The sequence below is a fragment of the Erpetoichthys calabaricus genome, chromosome 13, assembly GCF_900747795.2.
Source record: "Erpetoichthys calabaricus chromosome 13, fErpCal1.3, whole genome shotgun sequence".
In the NCBI taxonomy this organism is placed as follows: domain Eukaryota; kingdom Metazoa; phylum Chordata; class Cladistia; order Polypteriformes; family Polypteridae; genus Erpetoichthys; species Erpetoichthys calabaricus.
The window spans coordinates 145,820,399-145,834,071 of record NC_041406.2 but is presented as its reverse complement, the minus strand read 5'-3'; the positions used below and the strand labels follow the sequence as shown (position 1 = coordinate 145,834,071).

The following is a 13,673-nucleotide window of genomic DNA, read 5'->3' as shown; positions in this document are numbered from 1 at the left end:
TGATGGGGGGGTCCCCTGTGTGTCTGCTCACACTAATAGATGACTCACTTTGACGTTCTTCAAGTCAACCGAAATTAGCTGGACCCATGCCCTTTAACTGGTACTATTTCTGCATTGGTGCAACACACAATATTTACTACATGAACCGCAATGTATTAATATATCATGACCATCAAGAAGGTACCCATCATGAAAAAAAACAACAAAACTGGACCAAATTGTAGTAAGAGGTGGGCACTGTGCGCCAGTACACTCAGCACACATCCCATCAGGATGCCAACCTCCTTGAGGTCACTAACCAAGCCTCCGATCTTTTCTTCTAACACCGTTAAGGGCAAACAAACCAAGTCAGTGGTGATGCTGAGGGTGTACAGTACTCCTTGTTGATGGCAGGCTTCTGAAGGCCCACCACTACGCTGATCTGCAGCAAGGGAAGGTGGCGAGGATGGCCGTCGATCTCCTAACTTCATTCCTCTGAGATTTACTCCCACTCCCGTAAATGCCAGCTCCAATTAAAGGAGGCCATGTGATGGACTTGCACCCTGTCCACCGTTGGTCTCTGGTCTTATGTCTGAACATAAGAATGGAAGAAATCTGACAAACGAGAGGAGACCATGCAGTCCATCTGTCCCTCGTTTGTTTAGCTAATCTCTAAGCTGTCCCAGTAAGTCATTCCAGATTCTCCATAAAGGTCCCCATCATTTCTGCTTCATCTCCATGGCTTGGTAATTTGTTTCAGAGTCCTACCACCCTTTGCAAAAGGCGGTGCTTCCTGACTTCAGTCCTAAATGCTCTGCCACTGATTCACCGTTAAGTTAAAAGAATTCTGCTGGATCGGCTTTATCAATGTCTTGGAGGACTTTGAAGACCATGATGAGGTCCCCTCAAGTTCTCCTCTCCTCGAGCCTAAGCAGGTTTAATTCCCAGAGTCTGTCACAGTAGGACTTGCCCTTAAGTCCTGTGATGGACCTCGCTGCTCCCCTCTGTTATGTCTTTCTTGTATCGTGAGGCCCAAAGCTGGACCCAGTACTCCCCTTGTGGTCTCACCAGTGCCTTACATAGTCTGAGCATGACGTCCCTTGACAGTTTTTATGATACAACTTAACATTTGCTTTGCCTTTCTGAGGTTCTGCGTACTGCTTAGATGGTGACACACCCCTAAATGCCCAGTAGCTCAGTGTCTCCTGTCTTGTGACATGAGTGACGTTCCCTCTTTGCACTTCTCTACATGAAATTGCATTCTCCAAGTGTTTGTCCAGGTCTTGTCCTGCTGCCTCATCTGTAAATGTCCCAAGTTTCCTAACTACACTGGAGTCATTGAAAGTGACAGAGGGCCCAAGCACAGACCCCACTGATGATGTCCCCCCATTCAGCCTGCAGCTTCTCCTAGACGTTAACAAGGACTACTGGGGCACTGGGCAGTCACACCTTTAACAGAATCAGTGACCCGCTCTCTCGCTTTGGCGCTGCCTTTCTGTGCCCATCCGTGTTTACCTGCTGCCCGTGTAATACCTACAATCAAAGTTTTTAAAAAAGGAAAATCCTAAGGCGAAGCACTTGAGATGAAAAGCATCAGGTCTAATGTCGTAATTACAGGCCGGACGCGCTCGACCATCGCCCTGGAATGTCTCGTTTGACTTGATTTAGAGCGGCCCTCAGCCCCACAAATGCGTTTCGGCTCTGACTGAATACCTCATCCTGGCATTTGGCTGATTTGGCCACTGCACACGGGCGACAGACCTGCAGGTAGAGCGGCGGCAAGTTTCAAATTCCACTCCAGCACACGTGACAGCAGAAACAGAGGCCTCGAAAGTCAACAAACGGCCAGGCCGGCGTTACTACAGATCAGACAGCAGCATAACATCCCTGCCTGTCCCTCTAATTTGCGAGTGAAGTCATGGCAGAACACACGCTATCCCCCTCCACTTTCATCATCCAGGCCTCAAAGGCGCTCGACGCATCTCGTCCACTAATTATAACGTTCGAGCCTAATGGCCGTGTTTTACTAGCCAGCATTCCAAAAGCACAAACAAGCCCCTCTTTGATCACCTGATTAGGGCTCATTACCAGCCGCTGCCATTTTGTAAGGAAAGCCGTCACCCGCATTTGGGCCGCAGAGGCCCGCAGAAGGACGGCGGTGCCGATAAGCAAGCGTGATATGCAGTGACACCGAGGGTCTCGATTCTGTTTGAAATTTCAGCCTAAATGGCCAAACATTTCCGCTTGTCAGGACTGGGGGCCCGGACACCTCATAAATCAAATCCATAATTTCAAAGCAGCTGCTCGTTCCTTGAAGGGCTTTCTCTCGTTTTTTTCTTACCTTATTTTTGCTCTAACCTGTCATCACCTTCAGGCCTTCAGTGAAGTCACCATCTGTTGTTCATTTCAAGCATCAACTTGCTGGGGTCCCGTCGTTATTTACAACCCCAGTGAATCTTTGTGTTTTCAACGGGCCAGCGAGGGCAGATTGAACGTATTAAGCATCCGAGTTCTAAAATGGCTAAAAGTGGAACATTTTAATTACCTCAGGAAGAAACAGAGGGGAGTGACGCAGCAGCACCTGGGCCTTTGACAGATGCGGGGCACCGTGTCCTCGCTGGAGCGGGCAACTCAGGCTGGGCGAGGCCCGTTAGGTAATTAGAGGCTACGTGTCACCCATTTCATGTAATTAGACAGGCGGCTTGACAGGTCTGAGGCCATTAAAAGACAAGCCCCCTGGTGTCCTCGTGGACCCTTAGGACTGACAAAGGGAAGGACACCCATAAGGGGGCTCACATGACCATCTACAAAGAATATAATAAAAGTGCAATATTACCAAGTGGGCAACATGGCACAGCATGCCACCGAGGGTCTCTGAGATGGAATGGCATCCTGGAGGGACCACTGGGCTTCTTCAGTGGGTCACTTTGACTTTGCCTTTTCTCAGAGGACTGTTGGCCCAATGAAGTTATTTGACATTTTCTGAATGGTTGTAGCTTGGCACACCTCACCTTAGTTTGCTTTTTATTAGCCATCAGCCCATGTTCTGTGGTTTATCCGAGTCCACTTTAAGCAAAGATGCCCAGATGTCCCTTTCCCCTGCCACCTCCTCTGGGGGGATTCTGTGTTCCCAGGCCGGCCAAGACATATAATCTCTCCACAGTGTCCAGGGTCTGCCCTGAGCTCTCCTCCTGGTTGGACATGTCATTGCCCTTCCATGTGGACACGTCCAGGAGGCATCTTAATCAGATACCCGGACCACCTCAACCGGCTCATTTCAATGTGGAGGAGCAGCGGCCCTTTGAGATCCTTCTGATGTCCGCACCCCTCTCTGTATCTCTCTGAGTCCAGACACCCTATGAAGGTGTCCATGGTCCAGTCCTTTTGGTCATTACTCAAAGGCTGTGACCATAAATAAGCACAGGAACATAGATCGACTTGTAAAACGAGACCACCACAACCAGCCAGTACAACGTTTGCTCCGATCTGTCTGTCTTCTTCCCTCACTCATGAGCAAGACCACGAGATACTTAAACTCCTTCACTTGACTCGGCCCCTCATCCCCAACCCAGAGAGGACAACCACAACTTCAGCCTTGGAGGTGCTGATCCTCTTCCTGGCCGCTCTGCTCCTCTCTACTCTCACCTGCAGGACTTGATGATAAACATCTGGAAAATAGGCCTGTGTTTACATCAGAAGTATGAAATCCATGTATGTGGAGCTTTCCTGAAATTGCATTATGGGTGAGAGCAGAGCTGCCTTACAGTGCCTGCGTTCACATCGTAGCCTGGCCTCCGTCTGTGTCGGGTTTGCACGTTCACCTCGATCTTGTCCTGGTACTCCAGCTTGTGACTCTCGTTCTGTGCTGCCAGTACCCCATCCTGGGATGGTCTCTGTCTGGTGGGCTGAGTTCCAGGTGTTCGTGAGCCCACGAGACATCAGATGGACTTCCAGTGCACACTGAATGCACCACATTGAGCTTCTCGACCAAAGCCTTCTTTGCAGATACACGATGTGGATGGGCTTCATTCATCCCTTCATTTGCTCACACATGCTGTCCATTCATAAAGACTTCAGGCCCCTTGACTTTCTGCACACTTTATGGTGCTGTGGATTTCATTTTGCCCATCAATCTACACTCGATAATCAACCAGGACAATATGGTGCCGAAAGGACAGCAAGCGTAGTAAACGTCAAAACCTGCAAGGACTCAGAGCTCCCACATGGGACTCCTGCATGCTTTAATTCTCGGTGAGATTTGCAAAGAGCTTGACTGGAGCCCACCACATGGTGACTTGTCCCCAGACTCGTCCCCAGCTGCTCGGCAGCACCTTCACACTGTTGGCTCTTATACCATCGTGCGATTGCTTTTATCGATGTGTACGACTTTGTTAACATTTCTTTGTAAAAATATCTCATGTAAATTCATCTTATTATTATTACTATTGTTATTACACCAGAAGATCTCCATAAATGATTCATTTAAATAAGTTTTTATGCTATGTCGTTCCTTTATTTATTTATTTACTTATTTTTATGAAAAAGATCTGACAAGGTGTCACCACAGGCCTCGCGGCCCCAGGCAAGCATCCTTAGATGCAAAGCAAGACTCACACGATGACGTGGCAGCAAATCCCATCAATACAAAGCAAGAAATTGACGTGTGGAAGACCAAATGTGCAAGTAAAGATAAAGTAAAGTCACTAAAGACCCCTCCATGGAGTCCAGAAGGTCACACGGCGGTGCACACGTTTGTCGAAGTCAGCGTCTAAGCGGCTCTCCGCCGCGATCATCTCGTGAATCCGGTTTCGGAACCTGAACTGCGGGGCCCGCCGTATCCCTGTAGCTCATCGCGAGTTCAGTCCTGCTCAGTACACTGATATGCAGCCCTGCAGGCATCGGCGCTTTTGAAATCTTCCGCTATTGTGCTTTGAAGGTGGTCTTTAGGTAATCAAAACCCCAAGGCCTGTAAACACATCAGCGACAATATTGGCGTTTTAGCTGCTTTGATCAGCTCCTTGGCTAAGAGCGCCCTGCCAGCATTCCTAAACGATAGATCTCAGATTCGTAGCGAAAATCAAATTTCATTTACATGCACACGCCTTCCCAGGGTCCCGTCGACAGAAAGGGGACGGAGGGCTGCCAAGCGCTAACATGAGCTAATACTTAGGCGCTAGAGAGGCCAATATGTTTCTCGACTGTGGTTTGGAAAGCCAACAGAAAAGCAATGAACAAATTATTTCATCGATGCCCTGAATGAGGTCAGCCTCAAGAGCAATTTGGCATCTCGGAGCAGAATTGATGCAGAAAGAATCGGCCCTCTGCCTCGGAAAGGTGGCCGGAGATTCAGCTTCATCAAATGGCAGGTCATTTCTCTACAGAGACGGCGGCCACCACAGAAGTGCCGCCCAAGCCCCGAGCTCCACGTCTCATTTATTTCTGCTGCACACAGGAAGTGCCATCGCCACACAGAGCTGGTGGTCTCACTGCGTTTACAGAGGACCCTCGGTGGCTTGGGTTCGACACCTTGACACAGCAGGTATCTGGTCATCAGAAGGTTTAAATGGGAGAGTTTCCTTTGTGGGCTCCCTGGATCGCTTGCCAGGGTTTGAGGGGATGTTCTGCCTGATAAAATAAAATGGCAAATAAAAGACAAAATGGACCAGGAGATGAAGGAGAAAAACGGAGAGGACAAATGGCAGAAAGTCCAAAGAAATCCGATCAACAAAACTCTCGACGTGTTGTCAAAAAATACCAGGCAGACGTTCAAAACATTTGTGACACGAGCGATCAGACGAAATGGCACTTAAACAGAGTCGGGGGGCCACGGAAATCACTCAGATATAAACACAACGCGCAAAAGATTAGCAAAGGACAAAACCCTCGCGGGATATTATGGGGGTCACCCCAGAACCACAAACCCATACCAGTGGACACCGCAAAACGTTTCTCATGTCATGTCACGTTACGTTAGGCCTTCATCTAACACGCTCAATCCAAACTATTTCTGTAAAAATTTATATTCACTTCCCTCACCCTCATGGAAATCCACCCAATGTCCAAATCCTCCGTCTGCCACTCCTGACCACAGCCTGAGGCTTCCCTTCACAGCAGTGGAGCACCAACTTACAAGACAACGACTTCTACGGGTCCACCCTGGAGACACGAGGGGCTCATCTCCTGGCTTTCAGCAGAGGCCAGCTAGTAAATATCACTCTGCACTCGCCGTAGCGACCGACGTGTCCCACCGTGAACAAGAAGGACAAAAAGAGTCACTGGAGATGAGGGAACAAAGAGCAGGAGAATGGCCAGTGGGGAAAACCGAGAACAGCAACTGGAACAAAGTAGACGAGAATGACGGCACAACGGGAATGAAAAGACTTCTAGGTCGCTTGGACAATCCTTATTATTATTATTATTATTATTATTACTGTATATGAGGCCGATGTCTTTATCCAATGCCATTTACAAGGTCAGGGTACATTGCAATTGTGTACTTTTTAGCACTGGCGCCCAGTAGGAGTTCAGCTGACAACCTGACGAGCCACGTCACCGCACTGGCACTCAATGTGTTCATATTCCACCTATTCAAGTAAAAAGGGGGTCCTGGTATGCCAGAACAGGATGGCACAGGGCAGCAGACAGGGTGGCATTACAGGACACCCTTACACTCAGCCAAACTGAGCCATTAAGACAGAGAGACTAAATGTCCAAAAGCCAGCAGACCCTCATCCAAAAGGTCGAGCCATGCACTCTCCATTGGCCAACAGTGAGCCATACGGACTTTAAACATGGCACTGCCATAGGATGTCACCTTGTGAAGTTTCTGCTCCGGTCCACAGCAAGTGCTGTTATTGGGAAGTGGAAGCTCTGAGGGGCAACAATAGGACTTTTCTACTTTTTGACTCCAATTAAAGACCACCCATTGGCATACAAGGGTGGTGGCAGCATTAGCTAACAGCGTCATGCACAGGGCAGGAGCAGAAAGTCCCACACACATCACACTCACTTCATAATGGGCCAGTTTAGATGTTTGGGCGGCAGGGTTACCCATGTGGGCACACAGAGAACATGCAGGTGCCACAGAGACACTCAAATCTCTGAAGCTGTGAGAGAGAGTCGCTAAAGTCTGCCCTGCTGCACCACACACAATAAAGAATAAAAATTCCAAGTCAAGTCAAGTCAGGGAGCCTGCACTGGTACACAACCAAATAACTCGGGATCCCAGTTGGCAACCCCCCAGGCAGACACGCGGTCCAGTCCCACCCTCCGGAAATGACCCTCTATCTGCCGCAGCCAGGTGTTATGTGGGTGACCCCTTGTCCTGGTCCAGCCACTCGGGTCCCTAACAATAAGGATCTTATGAGCCGGATCACCCTCAGGGAAACGCGCCACATGGCCGTAGTGCCATAACTGACGCTCCCTCACAGTGCAGGTCATATGCCTCATTCAGGACTCCATGAATCCAAAACACAAAGTCACACCAACGGTACCCAAGGATTTTCTGGAGACACACACATGAAGGAGTCCAGTCTTGGTCTCAGGTCACTGGAGAGCGTCCATGTCTCACAAACAGGAAGCACCAGGACTCTAAAGACTTGGACCTTCGTCCTTTAGCATAGATATCGGGAGCGCCACACACCCCTTTCCAGCGACCTCATGACCCCCCTGCTCTCCCAATCCGTCTACTGACTTTATAGGAAGAGTCACCAGAGTCGTGAATGTCACTGCCGAGGTAAGTAAACCTCTCAACCTCTGGTGACATAAAAATACCAAAGACAAAAAAACACAAAGTGCACAGATAGCATGGGCATCCCAGTCCAGTCAGCAGACAGCACCTCGATGGAGTGATACCCTCTGCTGTTGGTCCTTTGTGCTGCACTCATAGAATCGGCCAGATCATCAGACTCAGATGCGCCAATGTGTGCGGCTGGCAGGCTTTCCAGATGGCTCTTGCTTCTCTATATGAATGAAACAGCAGATGAGGACGCCATGGAGTTAAAGAGAAGTGGCATCACGTTGTTTGCTGTGCCAGCCCTTAGCCCCAGTCCAATACAGATGATGAGGCTAAGTGATCCATCCATCTTAACTGGCACCATAGCTGGGCCGAGGCCTCTAGCCCTCTAGTCCAAGTCCAATATAAATGGCGAGGCTTCAGCCTATGATGGCTGGAGGACTAGGGCATCGTCATAGTGGTGCCGGCCTAAATCCAAAGCCCAGTACGCCATCGTGGGCTCCTCGTCGGCCCCTCTGGAGCCCCGGGCCGCCTCTGCCTAACGCACGCACACACAGACACATGGCATTAGCTTGAAGAGTCGAGTTACAAATAAAACAATGGCATTCATGCTGAACCGTTCGCTCAACCGGTGTCGGCCCTCGAAGACACAAGGAGCATTGATTAGTGCGCGCTTTGGAATCTCAGACTTTTCCAGCGAGTTCTAGTCTCGCACAGCCATGAAATATATCCGCGTAGCTTTGGTTACAGGCTTTGGCAGGGCAGCCCACAGTGGCTTGCAAAGCCCCACAGGATTCAGCACGTATTTACCAAACTGATAGAAGACATATGGCCCCGACTCCGACTCGTGGATGCTCATCTATCGTCGGTCTGCCGCTGCGATGTCACGCGCCGACAGGCCGCTCGTTTGCCGTCGACCCAAACCGTGGAAGCAGCGCGGCTTGTCTGTGTGGCCCGAGTCTGCAGACGATTAAATACGAGGTCTGTCGGGAAGGCACCGGCTTCACTAAACTCCACAAGACCTTCGCCACGGGTCCTCCGATCCCGCCAGTGTGGAAGTGGTAAGGACAGCCCTCGGTTTAAGGGGCTGCTTTTAATTAAGCGAGAAGATTTACGACAGCAAACAAGAAACAGAAGATAGCAGATTATACTGCGGTGAAGTGGTGCTCCTCTGAACCTTCTAAAAAGGTCACCTGAAAAACGGGACTCACTTGTAAGGTAGAATAAACCAGTAAGAGAGTAAACTCATACAGCTGTGCCCACGCAACAAAGACCCCCTGCGGGGGATTCAGAGGAGACAATTCTAACAGGGCATCTTCAGCCTCTCAGCCATCTTCATCCTGTGAAGCGTTGAATCACCGCTGAACGTGATTGTGTTGTCGTGACATGTGCTCATTGTGTTGGCAGCACAGCACCCCCTGGCGTCCCTCCTTACATGCAACAAAATCAAATGGCTTAACACAAGGGAGGGTGGAAACCAGGACCAGATAGGCTTGTCTCCAGACCTCTGCTGTATCACCTTGTCTCAGTTAGTCTTCATCCCAGCTCCACAGTCACTAGTAAAGAGTGCCCCTTTAATGCCATCATCTCGCTTGCAGGGCACAAGGGTATCATGCCAGGGCTTCCTCCCAGTGGTGGACCCTGGTGCCCTAAGGGCGCCCTATCTCACCTCTGCTGCCTCCTAGTGGCCTGGAGGGCTTGCAGTGGCCTGATAGCTCGCTGCTCCACACTGCCCCTAGTGGTGTCCATCCTGAGCTGCACTAACCTCTTTTATTTGTGTCCATTGTAAGTCACAATTCTTCTTATAGCTTACACTTTTAAAGTGTCCTTTTTGTTCATTTTGGATTCTTTGATTGTTATTATTTATGGTAGTATTGTTTTTTCTTTCATTACTTGTCTAATTAAGTATTTTATGTCAGTTTTATTATTATTATTATTTAGTTCCAAATCACGCACATCCCAAAAGGGCTTCCAGAAATGCTCCACTAGAGGTGGAAATCCCATCCAAAACCCCAGCTAGGCACAAAAAGGGCTTCATAAAATGTTTATAAAGTAAAAGACTTATTCTTCAAAAATAAAAAATGTCCTTCAGTATCAATGAAGCTCTGTGGAGCACGACGACAGTAAGATTTGTTCAAAGAAATAAAGCAATCCAATACAACCAAACGTCTCCCCCAGGAAGAGCCGAATGACATCCAGTAAAGGCAAAGCACACGGAATTCACAGAATGCACACAAGCTCACCAACTCACAGTGGTCCACCGGGGACTGTGGAAGACCCTCCAGATTCCTCTCAGTGACTGGCAGGTGGCCCTGCCTACTGGAATTACCCACGAGGCACTTGGAAACATAAGAGAGGCAGCTGGGAGACACGGACACAAGCAAAAGAGACGGAGAACATGAAGCTGAAGCCACAGCCGTCTGACCTCGTCTGCCAGTGGACAGCATTGGTCATCTGTGGCATTTATTTCATAATGAACTCTTTTTGCAAATCTCATTTCTACATGGAGACATGAGATTAAAAGCAATTCTCAGCCACTACTACAAACTTCATGGGGTAAGCAACATCGGAGTGAAGTATAGGAGGCCTATAAAGACAAGGCAGGTCTGGGCCTGAACCCTCAAAAGGGAGAGGAAACCATTAAAACCCCTGGCCCAAATTAACAAAACACATAATATTTCAAAAGACCTCAATAAAGTCAAAAAGGGCAACACATAAAAATAACAACACAAATTCAAGAATAAAGAATATACAATAGAGGGGGAAAGGGACCCTGTGCTAAATACGAAATACGCCAAGAAAAAGAGCAACTCACTAACAGCAAAAGCAACTCTACAGAAACCACGATAGGAAGACAAGAAGAAAAAATGAACAACAAAAACACACGAGAAATGTGAACAACAAGCAGGGAGATGAACAAAAACAGCGGCCAAACCCACCGACGGCATCGGTGTTGTGTATTAAAGTGTCGTTATGTGCTTTATTGCTGTCTTTGCTGCTTTTGAGTGATGACCTGTCATATTGTTATGTTTGTTTCTTGGTGGGTGGAGCCCCAGGAGGTCGGGCCACCATGACATCACCACCCCTGACTCTGCCCTCTGGCTATTTAAGTTGGCTGAGAAGGCTCAGGAGCAGGAGATCATTCATTTCTTCCTTCATTATAGAGTTCTGTGAATTTGACTGTTTCTCTTTGGATTTGCTGTTTATGTTTTTGGTGAAATTCCTGCCTGTTTCTTCTGGATTCGGGTTTCTAGATTGTGTTTTAGGACTTGTTTGTTTTCAATTGCTTTATAGGCACCTCCTTTTGTCTTTTTTCTGCTTTTTTGAGAATAATTTGATATCTTTGCTAATAGATCTTTGATTTTAAAGTTTTTCTTCCTAAGCCGCGGTTTGACAGTTATCCTCCCTTTTGAGGGGCTTTTTGATAAATTTGTGGACTTTTGCTGTTGTTTTGCCAGCCTCCCATGTTTGGGGCCTGCTCCGGCTAAAGCCAGCAGGTAGTATTTGGGGTCTGCCTGAGTTTAGGTGAGCCTATTTTGGGCAGGTTCATGAAGATCCTGGCATGCTTCTTGGCATTGTGAAGACTCCAAAAACAATTTGATGTTTAATTAGATTACTAGCTAACAAAAGAAATTAACAAAAGATTAACAAGCATAAGTAACAAAGGAACCCACAAAAGGAAGGAAAGAAGGAAATGGCACAGAAAACAAAGGAAATGTGAAACAAAACCCAAGGGTGGGTCTCAGGCAGAGCTAGGGCCAGGCTGGCGCTATGAACTGTGTGCAGTTAAAGGTGTGCGCCAACATGTGCACAAAGGGCAAAGGCTGGGAATCAGCCCGGCTAATGAGAAGTGGGCACATGTCAGCACGGGTTTTAGGTGCCAACTCGCAGACGGCTCGTGAGCCAGACTGGAAAAAGAAGGCGGGGATCCAATGGATGAAGCAATGTTGCCGCCGACCCACCGTAGCACAGCACGGATCAAACCCAACATGTCTGCCAAGACACAATTTGGAATAAATAATGGCAGCATCGGGAAACATAAAGAGAGGACTTTGACTTTTATGAATGGCTTTGTGCTTAACAAGCGCCTTTCCGCTCTGAACTGCTCATTATGTTATGTTCCCACTCGAGGCTGTAAGAATTCTAATTTGGCAGGTTGTTTCAATACATACGATACAGAAATGATGTCAGCTCTGCTGTGCACTCACAGAATCACTCGGTGTCACACATCATCCTCGATACGTCCTATACTTTAACACCCCACTTCAGGCTCCAAGATCTCCCCCTAATGTCTTCATTATTTCTCATGCCGGGGCTCAAGGTGTGACAGTGTGCTGCATCCTGATTGGACGGAGGGACGCTACTGGCTTGTGTCAGCCTGTACTTTAAAAACGGCCATGCAATCCCATTGACTCCACCAGGTGTCGTGTGCTGCCATCTACTGGCCGGGAGATGTTTGAGCTCCAGTCAGAGCTGACAGTGAAGGTACCTGCTGTCTCCTATTATAGGATAGATAGATAGATAGATAGATAGATAGATAGATAGATAGATAGATAGATAGATAGATAGATAGATAGATAGATAGATAGATAGATAGATAGATAGATAGATAGATAGATAGATAGATAGATAGATAGATAGATAGATAGATAGATATGTGAAAGGCACTATATAATAGATAGATAGATAGATAGATAGATAGATAGATAGATAGATAGATAGATAGATAGATAGATAGATAGATAGATAGATAGATAGATAGATAGATAGATAGATAGATAGATAGATATGTGAAAGGCACTATATAATAGATAGATAGATAGATAGATAGATAGATAGATAGATAGATAGATAGATAGATAGATAGATAGATAGATAGATAGATAGATAGATAGATAGATAGATAGATAGATAGATAGATAGATATGTGAAAGGCACTATATAATAGATAGATAGATAGATAGATAGATAGATAGATAGATAGATAGATAGATAGATAGATAGATAGATAGATAGATAGATAGATAGATAGATAGATAGATAGATAGATAGATAGATAGATAGATAGATAGATAGATAGATAGTTGCAAGGCACTATAAGATAGATAGATAGACAGATATGTGAAAGGCACTATATAATAGACTTATATAGGGTAAATGGTAAAAACTTGCCACCCCACTTACCTGTCAATGCATGCTAATAGAAAGTGGCATATAGGCTTATCACAAAACAGTATGCATGAGCAGTCGGCACAGACTCTTGGAATCTTTATAGATAGATAGATAGATAGATAGATAGATAGATAGATAGATAGATAGATAGATAGATAGATAGATAGATAGATAGATAGATAGATAGATAGATAGATAGATAGATAGATAGATAGTATCTATCTATCTATCTATCTATCTATCTATCTATCTATCTATCTATCTATCTATCTATCTATCTATCTATCTATCTATCTATCTATCTATCTATCTATCTATCTATCTATCTATCTATCTATCTATCTATCTATCTATCTATCTATCTATCTATCTATCTATCTATGTGATGGATAGCAGGTACATATCATAGCACTCCAGCACTAAAACTGACCCTCACCTTATAAACCCACAGCTTGGTGCCCGTGTTGCCATGCCTGTGCCCACTTCTCGCTATAGCGATGACCCCTGGTCTAATGTACAGCAGACCCTGGTGAATTTCTGGCCTTCACTTTTCCATCTGAATGGTCAGCTCTCCGTGTTGGAGTGCCAGGCTTGTTAGTTGTGCCTGGCGTTCTCTGCCAGGATGACTTACAAGTCAATAATCAGAGTCGAGGACTTTGGCGTAGTCGACTGGCTATTTTATTTTTTCCGTGTCAAGCTGAGTTCTTTCCAGTGGCATAAAGAGCCCGGGCTCTGTGAGGATGAGCTGCACATGTGATGATGATGATGATGATGATGGTTGAGTGTG

The 13,673-nt window shown here is 46.8% G+C and overlaps 1 protein-coding gene across 1 annotated transcript in view; it reads right to left on the bottom strand.

Annotated features, from left to right (window-relative positions):
* The window catches only part of rspo2 (R-spondin 2), a 105,712-nt gene that overhangs the window by 43,785 nt on the left and 48,254 nt on the right, over nucleotides 1-13,673 (bottom strand). The window lies entirely within an intron of this gene.